This window comes from Ostrea edulis, chromosome 7 (assembly GCF_947568905.1).
Source record: "Ostrea edulis chromosome 7, xbOstEdul1.1, whole genome shotgun sequence".
Taxonomy (NCBI): domain Eukaryota; kingdom Metazoa; phylum Mollusca; class Bivalvia; order Ostreida; family Ostreidae; genus Ostrea; species Ostrea edulis.
This window is the reverse complement of record NC_079170.1, coordinates 5570264-5590320: the sequence shown is the minus strand read 5'-3', so window position 1 is coordinate 5590320 and position 20057 is coordinate 5570264. Positions and strand designations below refer to the sequence as shown.

Genomic DNA, 20057 nt, shown 5'->3' with positions numbered 1-20057 from the left:
TTCTGCTGCAGTTCTAACTGAATACACTATGAAAAAGGCCACAAATAAAGCAGTGAACGCATCCGAGTTGTTGATGGCTGTTGAGAGCTGGGGGTGGGGGGATGTGCAGACTTTTTTTTTAAAATAAAAATTTATGTCCGGTAAAAAGTGTTAGCTGGAAGAGAGTTGGATCCCATTAGGAAAAGTGGGATCTGCCCAGACTGTTTTCCTACCCTTGTTCCATTTAGATTGTGAAAGTACATTCTGAAATGAATTAATAAACTTAAAATATGTTAATGATGTTGATATTTTGGTGATTTTTTAATATTTTTTTTCAAAATCATATTATTATTTTCCTGTCAAACATATCCAATAGTAGTATTCCCATGACAACCAATCTAAATGTAGAAACAATATAGCTGGTACTTGTATAGCATAGGGGCATAAAGGAGTTAACTTTAATTTGTGTTTTATGCTATATGTTTCATTGAAAAATATTGTTTCTTCTAAAACATCTGGACATAATCCTCAGCCAATAACAGGTGAAATGCTAAGATTGAAAGTTTACTTGCAATTCAATTTAAGCAAAATTTTATATTGAAAGTATAACATTCAATAGATCATTGAACTCGTTAGAGTTTACAATGTTTTCTTATACTTTGAAAAAATAAAATTTAAAAAAAAAATAAAATTTATTTCCTACCTACCTACCCTATTTTTTTCTGGAACGTTAGCGGAAACTCAACAATTTTTGTCGTTGGCCTCAATCGTTTCATTTTAATAGCTGCAGAACTGTAGCTCTCTGAAAAAATATTTTGACATAACAGAGATATGTCAAAATATTTTTTCAGAGAGCTACAGTTCTGCAGCTATCATTTTAAGCAATACATTTATATAGATTTAATCTAGATAATGAGGAATGCAAAGTCATTTTCAAATCGCCTCTGGATTAGAACATGACAATTTGAAAACATATTCCATGGCTTCCTTCTGTATCTTGTATCTTGTATTATAATAATTCTATTCTATTCTGTATGATGATATATAAAACACAAATTATTGATAATTTTGCAACTTTTTTTTTTCTTCGTTTCTGCTACATCTACGTGCAATTTCATTCATAGTACAGTGTGTGTACATAAGGCTTAATATGACTCCTTTTGTATATTGAACAGTCCTTCTAATGCATAAATATTTCTTTTTCAGAGATTAAAAGAAAGAAAAAAAAAGACAATGAAGACAACCATGTAAAAACAAATTCAATCAATTAAATTATCAGCAGATTGAAAGCAGATTTGTACTCCTTTTTGTGTTCATCTGAACCCGAGATTCAGAGTATCAAAATATCCATGTATGATTTAACGTTATAAAGTTTATGTGAAATTCACGTGAATTTTATGTGAAATTCATGTTAAAAATTTCACGTGAAATTCAGGTGAATTTTATGTGAATTTCACGTGAAATTCATGTGAATTTCACGTGATTTTTTTTCGTGTGAATTCACATTTGATGCTCTTTTAACGTGAATTTCACATAGGAATTTTCACGTGAAATTCATGTGAATTTCACGTGAAATTCACGTGAGGCACATTTGCCTGTGTACATGTTGTAAGCACTCAGCTACATTTGATATGCATCCTAAAATTATTGTATACATTTTTACACATGTAATATCACTTCAAATACGGGGTAATTCCATTTTTTGAAAAAGTTGACCGGGTCTATAGTGCTAAAGTATCTATAGTCTTTATTATTGTGTATCTACATAATAATGGGTCCCGCGGACTTAACTGTTCTACCTACTGTCGGTCTCCAACTTCGGGTAGGTCTTGTGGTACGTCTGACATGTACCATAACCGCGGGAAAGTCCTCGTGCTGCCGGATGTTGATCCTCTGCAATCCGGGGATAAACAAGTCGTACTGGGGAAGACTCCCCAGATACTACACTCCCCCCGTTTTCTCTGAAGGACGGAGAAACGGGTCCAACCAATGGTCAAGGTGGGCGCGACACGCCCCCTCGGATTAACTATCCGAGGACGCCGGAAAGAGTTCCGGCAGGAAAGGTCCGGGTAAATGCCCCGCAGAAAACTGACTGGGACTAATCTAATCCCAACCGGTGTGGGCCAGGGCGAGCCCTGGGTCGCACATCCATCACTGAAAAGGATCTGTAGATTCTCCTACCAGCCCCTCGAGTCCAACCTGGGAACGCGAGAAGTTCTCGGGAGACATAGTTCCATGACGCCTCGCTAACAGGGCCATTGTAACCATCCTGAACACCTTCACTGGGCGCACAATGAGTAAGGCCAACAGCGGAAGTTTCAACCACACTAATTTCCTCAGCAATGTTGGTCGGCTCAAGGGGGAAATCTCCCCCACCATCCAATATGGCCTCCTTGGAAGTTGACCAAGTTTCAGGGCAAGCTAAGGGGGCAACATTAACTCTTGCTGTAAATGTGCTGAGCTTAGTCCCTGCCTCAGTGTGGGGATCCACACTGTTCACATTCTCAACGACCAAGTCAGGTACCAGACCCATGGTTCGGCCTCCAAGGCTGATCCGATTGCACTGCCTCCGGAGATAGACACTTCCTCATCCGAGGCATTGACAATGCTGGTCACCAACGTTCTCTCCCTAGCATAAGTGTTCGGCACCGATAATACGTCCGATGTCTGCTTGATCTAACTACAAAGTCTTCCAACTCCTTATCCAAACGACAAGAACATAGGACGACTGAAGCAGCTGGGACCCGGATAGACTTCGTTACTGAAACCTGGGCCTGCTGTCCCCCTCCTGGGCGTCGGAACGTCATAGGGACCTTCTCCTTTCCCAGGGTCATTGTGCCATGTTCCAAATTTATGTGAGCCTTCTGCTGATGGAGAAACTCCATACCTAGCAGCATTTGGTCCTGCAGGGGGGCCACATACAGGTCGACATTATGTTCCGTGTCTCCAAGGCGAACTGCCACAGGGCCAATGACGAAGCCCCTCATCCTGAGATTTTCCCCTGCCTGGACCAAGGTCACATGCTGCTTGATGGGAGGCTTGGGGTTGAGCTCCTCGTAGACCCGGGTGGAAAACACACTCACCTCCGCCCCAGTGTCTACCACTGCCTGTAGTCTTACTCCCTGGACTACCATTTGGACCATGAATCCGGTGGTTGGGTGTATCTGCCCTATTGGCACAGGCGAGTCTTCGTGGGATTCTCCCGCATGCCGGAATGGCATATCCGCAGTCCCGTTCTCCGCTTGTCCACTGACCACCCCCTGCCCACATTCCTCCTTGGGCTGAACCTGCGCCCTAACTGGCTCCGGGCACTCGCTAGGCTCGGACGCGGGGTCCGCGCCTACCTGCTCCTCCTGAATGAGCGAAGGCTCCTGATCCGGCAAGTCCTCCGAATCCTCCGGAAATTCCTCCCCATCCCCCTGGTTCTCTGCCCCAAACCTGGGTAGTTCCGGCACCACGATATCCTCAGGGAGCCTGAATCCCGACAACATATCCTTGGGAGAGAGCTAGTATTTGTCCTCCTCCCGCCCTATGACCCAGTCATCGGATTCCTCCTCCTCCTCGGATGCCTCCTTGAACCGCACTTGGAGTGTACCCTTCCTGGAGCGGCGCATGCAGGAGGGCGCCTGCCTGTGTCCTCCTGCAAACCGACTTGTCCCCGTGCGAGCGTCGCACGGCCTTGGCCTAACTGGGGAGCGCTCTGGAGTCAGCACCCTGACTTTCCGCTGCGTAGGCCCTCCACTAGATTGCGACTGGCGGGTCTTGGCTCCCCGCCCCCTTGGTTCTGATGAACACGGTTGTGCGTCTTGACCGCCCCTAAGCTTGACCTTGGTCCCCTGGCCCTGGTTCGCCTCAGTTTTCCCCTTCAGCTCCGGGCATTCCCTCTTGAAGTGCCCCCATGGCCCCGCATTTGTAGCAACCTACTGACTTCCGATTGCCGCTCAAAGGTGGCGATGAAGGTCTCCGAGGAAAGGGGGTCCGCCCTCGGAGTTCCTTCTCCATCTCCTCAAGGCGCTGGCGCATTTCCTTGATCTCCTTGTCAGGATTGGGAGCTTCAACCTGAGCTACCTGCCTCACATCCCTCATGGGCTTGGATGACTTCATCTGCCGTGAATGCTGATAGTACTGCATTCGGTCGACTGCTTCCTCAACTGTCTTGGGCTGGCCGTCTAGGGCATAAAGTCCTGCGTCTTTATCCTCAGCACCGAAGCACAGCCGGGGGATGGCATCTACATGAAAATCCGGCACAGACGGGAAAGCCTGGGTAGCCAGGGTAAGCACCCTGTCTGCTCAATGTCGCAATGACTCGCCCACATCCTGTGATGCAGACTGAAAGTTTAATTGATGCGTGAAACCTGGTGCAGATGACCCAAAACGTTTCTCAAACCGCCCAATGATGTCAGCCAAAGAGAGACCGCGGTCTGTTTCCATCAACAGGGTGTAGTAGTCACTGGCTGTCCCCTCCAAGGAGAAGCAGAACTGATCATGTTGTTCCATCTCAGTCCACTGTTGGCTGCGGGCCAGGCGAATGAACTTGTGCAGGAAGGACTTCCAGCTAGAATTTCCATCGTACCGCAAATCCTTGTACTGGGGTGCATTTCTACTGAAGCCCATCGACTGCTCCCCTCTACAAGAGTACTGGGGGACCTAGTACGTGGTGCGAGACGCTGGAGCTAGTCCCTGGGCAGAATGCCCAGAGAATGGTGCGTGTCGTTCTGGTTCACCTAACTGGGGTTGAATGTGCACTACGCTACCCCTCTTATCCCCCAACCCACAAGCTGTGGTGCCAGGGTAGGTGAAGGGCCCCTGCTGTTGATAAGGAGTCATCATGGTAGGGTAGGGCATAGGTGTGCTAGCGTAACCGCCAGGCATAGGAGGTATCAAAGGCTGGGTGTGGGGGGCATTCCCCCCAACCCAAGGGTCTTGCACATGGGAAGGGTAGGCATGTGAGACAGGGGACCCTGTAAGCAGATCATAGCCCTGACTGGGCTGTGGGGGAGGGTAATTCCCGTAGGTAATCCCTGGCTCCGAAAATGGGGCAACTGGGGAATACGGTCCAGGAGTGGGGTGCTGCAAGCTTGAACCCAAGCCCATCTGGGGCAAACCCTGACAAAGCTGGCCTAGGGCCTGATCATCAACCCATGAATGAGGGGGTGGGGCTGACATTGACACTGGAGTGTAGGAATGCAGAGTAGGGGTATGATATTCCGAAAGACTCCCAGAGCTGGGTACATGACCACTCCCCTTGACTGGAGTAGGCCTCACCGGGACATTAGGAATAACTGAGCCCCCACCAGGGGACAAGAAATCCTTCTCCCACCTACCCCAATCGCTAAACCCTGGGGTGTCATGTCCAGACCCTTTCTTGGGCGAATCTAATCCCATTAAATTCCCCGGGAAGTCACACCTACGTTGCATATCCCAATCTAAGCTATAACCTTTATATTATCAGAGCTAAACTGCGTGCCAGGAAACCTCACTTCCCCACCTGTGGCATCCTTTAACCTACCTCACCCCTCCCTCAAACAGGATGGCAAGGACGGCGTGAAATAACGTTCGCCATCACCTGAAGATACCTGGGAGTACGCGGGTACATTCCGCGTGACCACAGGTGTGTCCGGGTGAGGGCGCAAGCCCAGCCCGCATAACGCCTCATCTATAGACATATCCATCTCACATGTAAATAATCCACAAAAAATTTATCAAAACTGCAATCAAGAAATGTCTAAATTGATTCAGTAATTAATAGAAATCCCTGTTAATCACTAAAATCGAAATCAAGTAGAAAAAAGAAAAATCCCAAATCTGACACTACCCGCCAATATGGCGACCTAACAACGTGACTGGGGAAAGCACCAAAAAAAATGCAATAACCCACCCAGGTAAGTCCGCGGCCTCGAGTTGGGCGCCAATAAAGTATCTATAGTCTTTATTATAGTGTATCTACATAATAATGGGTCCCGCGGACTTAACTGTTCTGCCTGCTGTCGGTCTCCAACTTCGGGTAGGTCTTGTGGTACGTCTGTCATGTACCATAACCGCGGGAAAACTCCTCGTGCTGCCGGATGTTGATCCTCTGCAATCCGGGGATAAACAAGTCGTACTGGGGAAGACTCCCCAGATACTACAGTGCGAAACTGTTCCCTGCTACCTTAATAAATTAATGCCGAGTACGCACGTACGTCAAATAAGAAGAAAACAAAATTGTTCAAGTGCAAATCTTCCCAAAAATTCCATGAAAATCGATGCTTGAAAACAATATTGAAATAGGGTATGAATTCACCGGCGCTTATTAAATTGTCAATGTCAGCTGATTGTTCATAGACTTTGAAGATCTAGATCAACCTAAATTATTTAGCCAAACATACAAATATGTACGATACAAGCATCTGAGTATGAATATGTTAAAGTATTTGTCAAGTTTTAATATACATCTCTATAAATTTAAATATCTGTTGGAGGAGGGGTCATATAAAGCTAGGATATACACACAATAGAGCAGTGGTGGATCTTTGGTTTTACATAAATTGATAAGTAAGATTTTTTTCTTCCTTTAATAGTTGATGTTTGCAGTACAGAAAACAGAGACAGGACACTATAAAAATCTACCACCACATACAAATTATACAAACCCAGTGACATGCTTTGATTTATTTTCACTTTGTGCAAAATATACAGCATAATGCCATAAATGGGTCAACTTTTATTTATTTTACTATATAATTGATTTTGAAATCATTTTCATCCACGTATTAAGATTCAATTCATAGTAACCCTTACACCATTAACAGACAAATATCTCCAGTATCTTGTTTCAGTGTCTTATTTTTTCCCCGAACATTGCAGCCATACACATATTATATGATTGTGTTCCATTCTTACAAAGGAATATATAAGGAAATGGAATGATAAATTTCATTAATCATGCATGTTTTCTGCATCTAATGTTGCTAAAAGTTTTTGAAATCATGAATAGAATTTATGTCCAGATCAAATGTTTTTTGATAAATGTTTTAGATTGCATAAAAATTAGTTTAGTATTATGATTTAAACAAAGGTTATTTTTCAATGAGTTATAGGCCTAGCGTAAGATGTGAAAGTTGACTCATTCATGGCAGTATGCTGCAATTGTATGCCAGCATGAATGTGTTGAACAATAAAAAGAATATGAATTGTCACTCAGCTTCCTTAGGCCCCAATATTAACACTTCATGTAAATAGCCGAGGTTCATTGATGTATCAGTATTGTTTTTCAGTTCAGTAATTCAAATACCCCCGCCCGCCCGGTAGTGATTCCCACAGCAGCTTCAAAAGGGCAGGGAAAATTAGTACCTCAGACAGGGGCAGAAGGGAACCCTCGCTTTGTTCGGGGCATTAAACATCACAACCTCACAAGTCAAGGTTTTCATGAAAATGCTCAATGCACTCTTCAAAAAATTGTACAATTATAAAACAAAGTAACAATGAATCAAATAATTCTTTTTAATCTGTTACTAGGGAAACAAAGCCCGGTGGGTAGTAATTTTATATGGTTTCTTAAATGTTTATGGTCCAAATATTATGTTTAAAGTGAAATTTTTCTGACGTAGACCTTGTAAAGCTGCTCAATATGCATTTTTTGTTGCCATGGCAACCAATTAAAATTTTATTAAAGATATAAAAAGTGCTATGTTCTGTATTTTAAAATAAAAACTTTCTACCAACTAGTATAATCTTATAGATAATACTCTTATTAAGAATTCTACCAGCTTTTTACCCCATAAGTTTGCCTCGATTAGTTTTTATAACACTAATATTCCCGTTTGTACAAAGATCGCGTAAATGTAAAACATCACAAAATTAAGCCCATCTGGTCAAAAAACAACACGGGCGATTTTTTAAAAAAGTCAATTTTAAAAGATAAATTCCTACTGAACATACTGATATGCAACATGACTTTGTTCGCTACATGTCAAAATGTCGCAAACCTTATTTGTTACTCATGAATGAAAACGTTTTAACTCCTGTTTTCGTTAGCTGTTGATCGAATACATGCAATTCCCCATCACTTAAAATTTTCGTATGGAAGATCAAGACTGAAAAACGTCATTTGAAAGTTTAATTGAAGCTGCGCGATGTTTCAGGAATTTCTGTGCCTTGTTTTGAAATATTGCACAGAGTCAATTGACACCGGAATCATGATTAATTGATATGGATTAATTTATATTGTACCCGTATATATTTAAATTTTATTTTGATTATGATACTGTAAAATAGTCTCGTCACACGATCTCTGCGAAATTGAGTTGTCTCTCTTGTTTATCTGATTTACATATCGCTAATTATAGATATACCTAACAACTTTTGACATATCAGAATAATTTTAACAATCTTTCAGATATTATTAAAAATGTTATTTCCATAGATGAATACTTCATGTTCGTGTTTTAAAAATGAATTTCCAAGTATTTTTGTGTGCAAAATGGCCGGGGAATTATTACTCAAATTGATAATAAAACTGACATCTCTCTTAATTGTGATAAAAGCAGTGAAGGAATGGTGTGCCACGAAATGACATGGGTTTCAAATGGCTTTTCTCAAACTGCTCATAATATCTCCTTCATACTTCTTGGGGTACACAAGAGCGCGTGCCAATCCGCGCATCTAGCTAGCTAGGTTCACAGTCGTGTACCGATTCAAAGTGGTTCACCGTAAAAGCAAAATGGTAAATGCATATATATATATAGTGATGAAAAGAAAACTGTCACCATTTTTTTTTCAAATTGAAAAACTTGTCACAATATCATACCGAACAAATTTCGCAAGATTGAAGTATAAACTTTTTTTTGAAAATGATACCATACTTAGACAGATGTGTACCGTTATCACGTGCTTCCAATTATCGGATTAGACACAAGTGATCAATTACAATCTGTTCAATTTACCTGGTCAAATACTGCATGATTATGATCTAAAACGAACTTCACAAAAGAAACAGACGTTTGTAATTGGGGTACAAAAAGGGGAATTTTTGTGTTGTCTTCAATGGCAAAAGGGCGGCGATTTTTTTGTTTTAGATTTGGGAAAGGGCAGAGGGGCGGCGGCAAAAGGCGGCAGGGCGGGGCGCCCCTCTGAAACTGTTTAAGGGAATACCCCCTCCCCTCCCCCCAGAGTAACAAAAAAGTAATTTTATTACAAAGGAATAGTAATACACTAATTGATAGCTGATTACAATAAAATCGTAAGGTAACCATGGCCTTTTTCGATCATGCAGGAAGATGGATGCTAGGTATTTTCTGCCAATTAAGTTTAAATTCAGCCCAACAATTTCAACACTATGACATGTACAACACTAAATATTTTTTTTAACAAGACGCTTCATTAAAGAAATTTATTTAACATTATTAGTTTTCTATTCACCTAATGTATTATCTAGTTTCTTCCGGCCAAAGTGTCCACTATTAAATGTCAGCTAGACCATGTAGACAGATTCAATGATGGAATCTAGTTGTATTCACCTTTTTTGTGTTACACATACCATGTGAGAGTAAAATATAATTGTTCTATATCTATTTCATGTAAACAATATTTGGGAATTGTCAAGCTAGCTGGATAATTTTGCTGCAAGGCATTTAATATCATGATATCATATTGTGCTTGTTTTTAAAATATACATGTATATGCAAATTAAAGATTGCCCAAGTCCTATAATGAAAAAATGACAAGCATGGTATTATGATAAATATGTACGTTTTTGTTATATGCATAATTTTGCAAGGAACTCTAGTTTTTTTTAAATGCATACATACCTACATGTATATACTGCCCACCATGAATTAGTATACACTCACCAAAATAAGTTACTTGTGCATAAAAAAGAAACATGGGTTACATCATAGATATAGATCTTTTGATGCAAATACATAACTCTTGCAAATAAATATATAAAGTTAGGCTTTTAACTTTTCATATCCTTCTGGTCTTTTTATTAAAATACTTGATTTTCTGAATTCTCTAAATAAGAGATATTATGTAAAATTTAAATTGAAACTATTTCGAAATATTTACTAATACATATTATTTTGTATTTGATGTGAATATAGTAACTTTTATAAGACCCTTTGATTTTTCAACTGTAATAAATCAATATCACAATTTAAGACTATATCAAAATATTGAAAGTCCATTATTGTTTCACATATATTGAATTTGTACCCTTAACTAATTATTTTATTGAGCTTAATTGAAAGTTATATTCAGTGAATTAATTTGGCTCTTTTTCATTATATCATATACTATTGGCTATCATTAAGGCACAATGTATCTAGGTTTATATAATTGCACCTGTCAATAAGTTAGTCCTAATACTAAATGCAGTTTGGGCAAGACACACATCAAATATTTAATGCAAGTGTACCTCTAAGTTTTGAGAGGAATTCTTAAATCATTTAAGACGTGAAGGGGCGATGGCGAAATCAAATGTTCAATGTCTGACAAAAAACTAAATTCACATCAAAATTGGTACCGTATACGTTTTACATAGTTTTCACGAAATCACACCCCACTCCCCTTAAATCTAAATATTATGAATGTTGAAACTAATCGATTAACAAGTAAAAACATGCGAGTATAAATAATGCTGTTATACTTTTACTTCTGTTTATTCACAAATTAAAGTGTACATTTAAAATATTTAATGTTCATTAAAATGTAATATATTATTTTGTGGTTTTTAACAGCCACTTGTCTTTTTTCCACTAAAGTGAAATCGATGTTGGATGACAAAAACTGATTCGAGTTTTTACTCCCCCTGAGGCCCCCTAACTATTTGAATTTAATTTTTTTTCCTGACATTGGTCTTTTGATTTCGCCCCTAAACATGATGGGCACTCAACAACGATGGATCAAATTCTGTGTGTTGACTATGCCATTGACCCAATAACCAGAAAAACTTACTACAAAATTTATACTTGTAAATGTTATTTATTGGTAATCAGTTTTTATACAGGACCCTGCATACAAAATAACCTCTAAAGTAATAATCTTGAATACTTATGATATTCATTGTAAAATTTAATATTGTTTATTTATTCTATTAATATCTATCATAGGGGCACATGCTTCATTACAATTTTATGTCTTATTTTAAGTTATACATACACAACTACATGTATATAATTTATTGATTCTTTTAATAGATAACTAAAATTGTTCAAATACATGTTGTCAATATTTGAACAATGCACCCACAGGAAAGAAACATGGAAGAGTGTGGGATGCAAACACAAAACTAAACAATAGTAATTTGTCTGCATGTGCATGTACGCGCACGTAAGTGCATTGCAATTTTGGTACCAAAAAAAATTGAAAATCAGAATTCACAAGGAATCAACCTGAAACCTTGTTAGGATGATAGCTAGTATATCATTTGTATATATGCAAGATGATAGTCGTGTTGTCTGCACGCGCGTGCATGCACATGCATCACATTTTTCGTACAAGAATTTTGTAATCAGTGTAACTTTTTTGTTGCTCATTCAAATGGTTTGATATTCATATCATAGGTAGGTATTGAGATCCTTAACTGATCTGCATTGTCAAAATTACCAATCTGCACGCGCATGCACGTGCGCTTCTTTTTGATTGGATAATACATGTACTAAAACATCTGTAACTCTCTTATTAATGAAGCGAATGAGTTGATATTCACTTTATAGGCAGATGATATGTGTATCTATATATTGGTGTAACAAAAAATGCCAACGCAAAGGTGCATGCACATGCATCATATTTCAAAAGTTATTTTTTTTTTAAGGACGATAATGTTTTTGTTTTTCATCAAATTCTTTTGATTTTGAGGTTTTAGGTGTGTCTTGGTACTCCTTACAAATTGGTGTGGTTAAAATTACTGGTCAGCACGTGCACGCACGTGTGCTGATTTCTGATTGGATGATTTTAAAATCACTATAACTTTCTTGTATTTGATGCAAACATTAAGAAATTCTTTCTGTGGGTATATGATAGAAAGGCCTGTACTAGAATGACATCAACAAAAGTACGGAATCATACTCGTGTGTGCGTGTATGCACGTGCATTGCTTTCTTTTATTTCTTTGCACTGAAATGACCATAGTAAATCATAGTAAACGTACTACATGTAATTGAAGGCTAAAATAAAATGATTTTTGCTATAGGTTTACAATGACTTTACTTTTTAACTGGTTTGGGGAACATATGCAATGGTCCCAGTTACAATTAGAACTAGTTACAAATGGAATTTTGATTTTACTTTAGATTGCAGAATTTTTATCTTTGATATGATTTTATACAGAAATGCAACTCATTTTTAGCTCAAGTGAGCATTTCTGATCACCCATTGTCTATCGTCTGACTGTCTGTAACTTTTCACATTTTCGACTTCTTCTCCAGAACCACATGACCAATTTCAAACAAACTTGGCAAAAAGCATCCTTGGGTGGAGGCAATTTAAGTCTGATGAAATGAAGGGTAACACCCTGCTCCAAGGGGAGATAATAGCGAATTAGTAGATATATATTGACAAATTTATAAAAATTTCTCCACAAAAATCCTGTAGGGATCTGTGTTGGAATAGATCCTCAATACCACCTTGCTTGTCGCAAAAGACGACTAAATGGGGTGGTCCTTCGGATGAGACTGCAAAAACCGAGGTCCCGTGTCACAGCAGATGTGGCACGAGATAGATCCCTCCCTGCTCAATGGCCCTAAGCACCGAGCATAGGCCTAAATGTTGCAGCCCTTCACCGGCATTGGTGACATCTCCATATGAGTGAAATATTCTCGAGAGGGACATAAAACAATATTCAATCAATCAATATCCAGTATAATACTTCCAGAACAAGCAGGCCAATTTCATGCAATGAAGGGCCATGCTACCTTTAAAGGTATAAAAGAGATAATTACAAAAATAGGGAGGGGTCAATTAAAAATCTTCTCAAGAACTGCTGGGCAAGGAAAGTTCAAATGTTCATGGCAGCTTCCTGACATAGTGCAGATTAAAGTTTGTTGAAACCATGGCTCCTGGGGGGTAGGATGGGGCTACAATAGGGGATCAAAGTTTTATATCTGAATATATAGGGAACAAATCTTTAAAAAGCTCCTTCATAAAGCAATACTTATAAATAAATATTTATTATATTTAATATATATATTTATTTAATAGTAAATATATATAATGCTATCCATTTCACGTAATTTTTGGAATTTTTTAATTATTCTGATGTCAACCTTACACTTATATTTTTCACAGGTTTTGAATATAATGTCTCCAGTATGGATATGTTTGACGATTGTTACCATGGAAACGAACTCACAGACCAACATGTATGTCAAAACAGGTGGGTTGTTTTGGTAAATTAAATATAGTGGTACCCATTTCAATCAATTTTAGAATTTTTAAATTAGTCTGATGTCAGTCATACCCTTCCGGTTTTTTTTTACAGGTTTTGAACATGATGTCTCCAGCAAGGATATGTTTGATGATGGTTACCATGGGAACGAACTCACAGACCTATGTCAAAAATGTCATTTTCTGATAGAATAGGCATAATGCTATCCATTTCACTTAATTTTAGAATTTTTAATTATTTTGATGTCAGCCATACACTTCCGGGTTCTCTACAGGTTTTAAATATGATGTCTCCAGCAAGGATATGCTTGATGATGGTTACCATGGGAACAATCTCACAGACCTATGTCAAAAATGTCATTTTATGATAGAATAGGCATACTGCTATCCATTTCACTCAATTTCAGAATTTTTTAATTATTCTCATGTCAGTCATACCTTTCCATTTTTTGTTTACAGGTTTTGAACATGATGTCTCCAGCAAGGATATGGTTGATAACGGTTACCATGGAAACGAACTCACGGACCTATGTCAAAAATGTCTTTTTCTGATAAAATAAATATAATGCTATCCATTTCACTTAATTTTAGAATTTTTTAATTATTCTAATGTCAGCCATACACTTCCGGGTTCTCTACAGGTTCTAAATATGATGTCTCCAGCAAGGATATGCTTGATGGTGGTTACCATGGTAACGAACTCAAAGACCTATTTAGAAATGAATTTTTCTGTTAAATTAAAACTAATGCTAATTACTTTAATCACTTTAGGAATTTTTTCACTGCTCTGATGTCAGTTCCATACCCCCTTTTAGACAAATAGTAAATTTCAGTAAATTATAATGTCTCCAGCAAAGGTATCTTTGATGTTCGTTACCATGGAAACGAACTCACGAACCTATCTAAAAAATGTCTTTTTTCGATAAAATGAGTACAATACTATCTATTTCACTCATTTTAAGGATTTTTTAATTACTCTGATGTCAGTCCCATACATCCTTAATTGTGTTTAAAATGAATTTTCTTTACCGAGTCGAGCGTAAAAAACCGCATCAAAATCGGTGCAGAAATAACACAGTTATCGATCTATAAGTGGCTATTTAAATTGCAAATTTAAATATAAACCTGCAGAATCACAGCTCGAGCATTGGGGTGGACCTAATATGAGTGAGTATATATATATATGATATATCCTGTCATTTAAAAATCAATTAAGGGTGGGTGGGGGGGGGGGTGAAATGACAGCTTGTCTTCCTGTGGCTTATTTCGTATCTGAATATTGCGAGAAAAGGTTTTTTTGAAATCAACCTTACAGCCAAAGCGTAAAAATGTGGCGGGATCTACAATATTTTGACAATTCAATAAGTATGTGGAATGGGAAGATTATGTGCTGCTATATTGAAATGATAATTTTAGCTGAGCACTACATAATTTACAGTAGCAGATCCATCGTCGCACTCACGCTCCCTCATATGATGGAGATAATCGAATAGAAGCACCCGTGGGTAACCGACGATGTAGCGGATCTAGTGGGTGGGTTTTATTTGAACGTTATCAACCAAAAATTATCAGCATTTGCTCTTTTGTGGTCTTCGATTCACCTCCCTTTTTGAAGGAATTTTCTGGATCCGCCACAGATTTGTTATCAAGAAATACAACTCAGTCCATGTTCACTAAAAATCTACAAGAGTTGTCTTTCTTTAAGAAGCAGAAGACACTTGCTGTGAAAACGGAAATGCATGCCGAATTCTGAAGAAACGCTTGTTTTAGGGATCTTTACAGGTACTTCGCAAAATTGACTGTCGGGTATAATGCTATTAGGTAATACACTGAATATATTGTCTGGTTATTTATCTATTATATGAGTTGCATAAAAGAAATGTCAGATTGTCAACCTAGGCCTAACGTACATGTAACATTGAGTTTGTTTACACCAGTGGCGAATCTAGGCAATTTTGAAAGGGGTGCGACCTAAATGTGTACTTTTTCTACACAAGGCCATGAAATGACAACAAATTCTTTCTTTTTGAAAAAATTACTCAACCAAATGTGAGGGGGGGGGGGTTGTTAACCCCCTGTGGATCCGCCACTGGTTTATGTCACAGCTGTCTCTGGGGACAAGGATGAGGTATTAAAAGAGGTTCAAAGAACCACAGGGTACAATATGACATTTGATATAAAGGTTCAAGTTGTTTAATAGTGTGGCCTTTATGTTAGGAGTAAGGACTACTTAGGACTTTAGAAAATTTTAATTTATGCACACCGAGCGTACATTCAAGTTTGTTCACACAATGACTACTGAGGTCAGGGTGAGGTCACAAGAGGAAAAGGTGTTTTCTTCCAAGATAAATTTTCTTTTTAGGAGCCACAGATTTAAATTCATTTTACAAATAAATATGTATAATATTATATGCAAGCATCATCTTGTACTTTTTAAAATTTGTACACAACACGACTCTTGTGTTCAAGATTAGGTCACTAAGGAGGAATACACAGAACTGAGACTTTTGTTTTAAAAGAGATAATGCTGCAACTCCGATGGGCATCCTCATTCACTGTAGATTACAGTTATTTCATGTTAAGACGACCCCTGCGGGATTAGAATGGAGTCACAAAAGAGTTGTAATGATTACGTACATGTATGAATAAAGTAGACATTTTTAATGAAAATCTTTTAAAGGACCAAATCATGATGAATTCTATTTTTTTTAAATTATGTGTACTAGCATCTCCATGTCTTGTAGATTCATAGTTAACATTGCGACCCCTGAGTCCAGGTAGGGGAAGATGCACTGTATCCACCTGTGGGGTTTCATTGTGGGGCACAGCATCAAAAATGCATCATTTAATGTAATAATTAAAAGAATATCAATATCAAAGAATAAATGAAAAACTAATGATTTGGATCTAAACGCTGCTCAGGATGTCCACTTTTTTGTCTCGGGCTCGTAATCCTGTCTACTTTGTGTCTCGCTTGTTTTGTTTTTATTTAATTCCTATTGTCTATTTTATCTAGGATGTTGTCCACTAAGCTAATGGTGGGGATCGTAGCACTACCCTGCACACAGACATGGAATGAATCTGCCTAGTCCATTATCAGAAGAGTGACCGGGACTGTTTGTCCCATCAGAGAAGTTTCTCGAGAAGCATGACAAGGTACAGAGCTACATTATCTTCAATTAGTTTTACTTTCTGTAGCAACACCACCCATTTTTTAAAAATTACCCAAAACAATAAAAATCAGGTGTAATTACCAATTTTAAGTATGCTGATTTCAAATCTGGATTCCTTTTACTCCAATTTCTTATAGAAAATGAGGTATAGTGTCTTAAACACCCCTACCGTCAGGTTGCCAAAAATGGAAAATGTTTCATTTCACATCAAAAAGTGACCCAACTTTATTTCTTGAAACATCATTACCCAAATCAATAAAAATCAGGTGTAATTACCAATTTTGATTATGCTGAATCCAAATCTGAATTCCTTTTACTCCACTTTCTTACAGAAAATGAGGTATAGTGTCTTAAACACCCCTACAGTCAGGTTGTCAAAAACGGAAAATGTTCCATTTCACATTAAAAAGTGACCCAAAGTTATTTCTTGAAATAAGGCATACAACATAGAAAGGAAAACAATTGATACTAAATTGTTCCATGAATATTCTTAGTTGTTTTGGAAAAAATATATCTCACCTCTGGACTTCACAGATACAGGAAAGAAAGAGGTATACGGAGCGGATCAAATATCTTAAATTTAATCAGATTGGGCCATAGCTTAATGAACTGGTGAACAGGAGCAAAAGTAAAACTAATAGGAAAACTGATTTATTAAACATCAGCAAGTCTTTTCCCGAGAACTTCTGGTAGAGCTGTCGAGGGAGGGGGAGAGAAGCTGAGTTGTATCATTATCAGAATTTACCGAAACACTGGACTCTGACTGGCCAGTCTGGGGGCTGGGTTGCATCAGAACTGACAGAAGCAGATTAACTCACTAGTCACTAGCCAGTCTGGGGGTTGAGTGGTATCAGAATCTGTTTGAGAATGAATGGTTGAAATGTTTATTATTTAGTTATTTTTATTTTTTCAGAATTCAGAAATTTAAAAACTGCAATGATCAGATTTTTCTGCAACACCAATAATGTCCCAATGGCACTTCAAGTACAAACCATGATATTAAAAAAAATGAAATGAAATGATAGATGAATAAAATATTTGTCTGTAAGTTACTTTATTTATCTGTAAGTAAGTCACTAAGTGAAACTAGTGGCACTGCAACTTGCAAGTGAAAATTGTATCATCTGTATAGCTTAAGACACCTTTTAAATTTTTCTTGCCTTGTCATTAATATTGTTGAAAATTTGGCAAATAGCATTTATAGCCCCCCCCCCCCCCAGTCCATACTCCACTTTTCTTTAAACACTAAAAATCCAGCTAATTCAGTGAGGAAGAAATATGTCACTGTATTTCGAATTTCCTCTAGCCTAGAGTATATCAAATTGAATACCGCACTACTATCAGTCACAGATTGACACTGGTAGGGGTATGGGGACCTGGTCTGTGAGTGTGATGGAAAAGATTCTGATGAAAATAAAGATTCACTCACATGTGATGTATAAACAGTGTATTATTGTATACTTCCGGTACGTTGTGTGTACGTTAATATTGAGAGTTATCTTTCCTTGGATATTGAAATCAATCAAATACTATATGAACACGAGCAATTATCGTCCATGTTTGACCTCAGTATAATTTATTTATGCATAAAATTTATTAATATGTCACTCTTTGTTGTATATTTCACCGTTAAGTCAATGTAATACATGTATTCGCTCCGCTTAACCCTTCAATCTCAAAGGGATTTTCTGGAATGTGCCTAATCACGTGAGATACGCTAAATATCAACTTCGCATCATTCGTAGGCTCTAGGTTTATCCATATTAGCCCGTAAAAAACAGGGACTGGAACCTCGTCCCACTTTTCCAGTAGAAATAAAAATAGAACATGATGCGCAATCTAGCGAGCGCGGTTGTTGCTACTTCCTGGTCACTTGGCCAGCTATCAAATTATTTTTTTTGATTAATCATTTGAAAAGTTTTATTTAAAACAAGTTCTTAGATTTCAAACATTCATTATTAAACTTACTAACACATAGTATATATACTGTGAGTGTACCTAATAACCATATTAACTGCTAGCAAATAATTAAGAAAAGAAAAAAATATATACACTGTATTTATAATCTCTTGAAGAAATAAATCAAGTCTCTTATTACATAATTTAAAGATGATATTTAAAAATGAGTCTGAGCTTAAAGGTTTGTTTGTCACATAAAACTAACACAATAGTCGACATCATCTTTGTTTTGTCATCGTCATCTAGTAAGTGACCATGTATTAAGCAAAGTTCATTCTTTGTCACCATTTTAATTATTTCATGTTTTGAGGTGGCACTTTTAAGGAAGGAGTACACAGTTTGTGTTTCTAGCTCCAAGAACGGCTCACCCACCCCCGAGTACATAATGTGTACAGGGGGTTATAGTAGGTACCACTCACTCTAAACAGGGATTTCATGTAGGGACTCATTTCTCCCGAGTGTCTTGACATTTACCAGCTGGCAACATATGTGTCTCGATCATCTAAGCCTCATTTACATTCTCAATTTGGGTTATAAATTATCATTTATTTTTTAGGGACTTGTATGAATGGGCAGAAGAAATTTTCTTAACTGACTATCCCATCATTGCCTGCTGTTGGAGACTGAACACTTTATTGAAAATCGCTGGGGTGTAGCAAACAGTGGGTGTCATCGCCCTGACAAGAGTCAGAGAAGTATTCATTTTTACTTTAAAAAGTTTAGTTCATGTAAAGAGCATGAAGGCAGATTTTACAGTTATCTCCCTTAGACTATGTAAATTATAATACAGCTCTTGCTAATGGTGTTATTTCACCTATTAAATGTTGTTTTAATGTTGTCAATTTGGTTTGCAGTCAAAGACATGAGTCATAGCTGCCTGTATTGTACCAGTTCACATACAGTTACCTACAGAATTAACAGTAGATTACATGTACCTGACTCTCTAGGGATGCATTTATTGCTGTTGGTCTGCATACATCATTGTGTTTCGTCTGTCGTGCATTACCAATTGAACATGTTATATGTCTGTCTGTAGATGGGACGTATTATGGTACAGCAATGTCTATATGTCCGTCTGTAGATGGGACGTATTATGATACAGCAATGTCTATATGTCTGTCTGTAGATGGGACGTATTATGATACAGCAATGTCTGTATGTCTGTCTGTAGATGGGACGTATTATGGTACAGCAATGTCTATATGTCTGTCTGTAGATGGGACGTATTATGGTACAGCAATGTCTGTGTGTCTGTCAGTAGATGGGACGTATTATGATACAGCAATGTCTGTATGTCTGTCTGTAGATGGGACGTATTATGGTACAGCAATGTCTGTATGTCCGTGTGTAGATGGGATGTATTATGATACAGCAATGTCTGTATGTCTGTCTGTAGATGGGACGTATTATGGTACAGCAATGTCTGTATGTCCGTGTGTAGATGGGATGTATTATGATACAGCAATGTCTGTATGTCTGTCTGTAGATGGGATGTATTATGATACAGCAATGTCTGTATGTCCGTGTGTAGATGGGATGTATTATGATACAGCAATGTCTGTATGTCTGTCTGTAGATGGG

General features: G+C 38.1%; 3 long non-coding RNA genes across 3 annotated transcripts in view; all 3 read left to right on the top strand.

The window, feature by feature from the left end:
- Positions 1-1268, top strand: part of LOC130047742 (uncharacterized) — a 2650-nt gene extending 1382 nt beyond the window's left edge. Inside the window, exon 3 of the long non-coding RNA XR_008796557.1 lies at positions 1186-1268. This is a non-coding gene — a long non-coding RNA (uncharacterized LOC130047742). The remainder of the gene's footprint in view (positions 1-1185) is intronic.
- The window catches only part of LOC130047744 (uncharacterized), a 32750-nt gene extending 13632 nt beyond the window's left edge, over positions 1-19118 (top strand). Inside the window, exons 2-3 of the long non-coding RNA XR_008796559.1 lie at positions 16361-16500; positions 19033-19118. This is a non-coding gene — a long non-coding RNA (uncharacterized LOC130047744). The remainder of the gene's footprint in view (positions 1-16360; positions 16501-19032) is intronic.
- On the top strand, positions 13130-13924 carry LOC130047743 (uncharacterized). The gene is made up of 3 exons (XR_008796558.1): positions 13130-13333; positions 13439-13510; positions 13804-13924. It is a non-coding gene; the product is annotated as an uncharacterized LOC130047743 (long non-coding RNA).
- Positions 19119-20057: the final 939 nt, after the last annotated feature.